A 2,140-nucleotide genomic window follows, 5' to 3' on the forward strand; every position below is an offset into this window, starting at 1 on the left:
CTTTCTCAATTCTGTGGGTGGTGATGCATGGCCGTTCATAGTTAGTGGAGTGATTTATCTGGTTAATTCCAAAAATGAATGAAGCTCCTCCGTGCTAACTAGTTACGTGACCGCCAGCGGTTGGCGTTCAACTTCTTAGAGGGACAAATAGTGTTCAGCCACATGAGATCAAGCAATAACAGTTCGGGAAAGCCCTTAGATGTCTGGGGCTGCACACGCACTACACTGAATGTATCACTGTGTTTCTACCCTTCGCCAACAGGTATGGGTAACTGAACCTTGCTAATGACATGGATTGAGAATGGCAATTATTTCCCATGAACGTAGATTAAGTCCCTGCCATTTCTACACATCGTCCATCGCAAATACTGATAGCATCATTTAGTGAAGTCCTCTGATTGGCACCGCTGGGACTGGTAAAAGCCCTGGTGGAGCACTGAGAAGATGATCATACTTGACTGTTTAGAGACAGTCATAACAAGGTTTCCAAAGGTGAATGTGTGGAAGGATCATTAACCAGGGCGCAACCAGAGGGAGAGCTGTGGACTTGACCTCGGTTGCATCCCAGATGTGCACACCAACAGCACGAGACACCCCTCATGCTACGGTTTGATCACCAGAGCGTTCTGCGGCTGCGCGCATGGTAGACCAGGCATCGGGGAGCGGGATCACTTTCACCGGAGGGGGACAGCAACCCAGCAGATGTCTGGGGAAGTGAGCCCCGAGCACCCCCTTCTCCTCTCTGAGCCCGCCCTGAACCGCTGTGCCGGTCGGGCGTGCTCTGCTCTCCAACCCAGCAGTGGCCAGGTGTTGACGGGGGCACCCTAGTCGGAAAAGTGAAATCCGGAGTGTGGGCAGACAGGAGCCGATGGAAACATGGCTGTTCTCAAAGGAAACCTCCCCAGGCGGATGAGGGTCAGACATGTCGAGAGAGCTCTGAGCTACGGTGCAGCTGGACCCACTCGATGGGTGGCCCTCCAGATTCCAGCCACCCACCACAGTGGCTGAGCAATGGCCAGGCTAGCCACTGCAGTGGGTGAACTTCCCTCTTGTCCAGGTACTTGGAGCTCAGCCCTGTGCGGCCAGGCTGAGGTTGAAGACTCTAGCGTTCCCCCCTGGTGGTGCTGCTGTCTGAATCCATTTCTGTGGGAAGCCCTACATCGTGCTGCTGCAGAAGATGGTGGGTAGGCTTCCTGGGGTGAGCGCCTGGAATTTATTTATTTTTGAAACCACAAGGGTCTTGGCTGACTCCCAGGTGGGAAAGCTTTATGGAGTGCTCGGCTGTCTCAACGCGCCAGTGGGTGGGACATGCAGTGCTCCCTCCTACAAGCCTATCCTGCACCAGTATGTTTGGGCCAACATCTGAAAAAAATAGTTACCTTTGACTCTTGCTGGTGGATAACTCGGCTCACGCATCAATGAAGAACACAGCTATCTGTGAGAATCAGTGTGAATTGCAGGACACTTTGAACATTGACATTTCAAATGCACCTTACAGCCCTGGGTGCCTGCCTGAGGGTCGCTTGAACATTAATTGTCTCGAGGACTCTCCCAGGGGCCTGGCTGGGGATGTCTCATGGAGCCGGTCCACCTAAGGTCAGACTCTGGATCAACACCATTGCAGGATCCCTGGACCTGGTGCAGAGGCTTGTTGCTGGCACATCCTGGCCTCCCCGTTTCCCCACCTGGTGGGATTTAGGATAGCCAGATGCTTGGCGTGGCTTGCTGGTGGTGGTGGCAGCGGGACTTAAAAATCCTGTCCCACGGATGCCTGTGTGTGACTTCCCTGGAGCACAGGCCTCATGACCACGTCCGGCGAGCAACCTTGTCTTCGGTAGACCCTCGTGGAAGCTGCATGACAGATGGAGTTGGAGGCGCCATTGATTGTGCCTCCAATAACGTGCTTACAGATCTAGTCTTCTTGTCCATTTTCTGTTTTTATTCCGGAACTCCATGCTCTTCCAGTGCATTGCAACCCGCCCTCTTGCATTCCAGGTAAGATGCTGTTTTGTGGAGTATGCTATACATCAGGGGTGAAGTCCGGAAAATTAAAGTGGGGGGACTCATCAACGAACGCAATGGGATGTGACGTCGCCAGAAATTTGCATATCAAGGAGAAAAATGCACATTTAATTTAATT

The 2,140-nt window shown here is 52.6% G+C and overlaps 1 pseudogene; it reads left to right on the forward strand.

Annotated features, from left to right (window-relative positions):
* Nucleotides 1–1,383: 1,383 nt before the first annotated feature.
* Nucleotides 1,384–1,522, forward strand: LOC138581514 (5.8S ribosomal RNA; annotated as a pseudogene).
* The last annotated feature ends 618 nt before the right edge of the window (nucleotides 1,523–2,140 follow it).

This window comes from Ambystoma mexicanum, chromosome 3p, assembly GCF_040938575.1.
Source record: "Ambystoma mexicanum isolate Mex_15411 chromosome 3p, UKY_AmexF1_1, whole genome shotgun sequence".
Lineage (NCBI taxonomy): Eukaryota > Metazoa > Chordata > Amphibia > Caudata > Ambystomatidae > Ambystoma > Ambystoma mexicanum.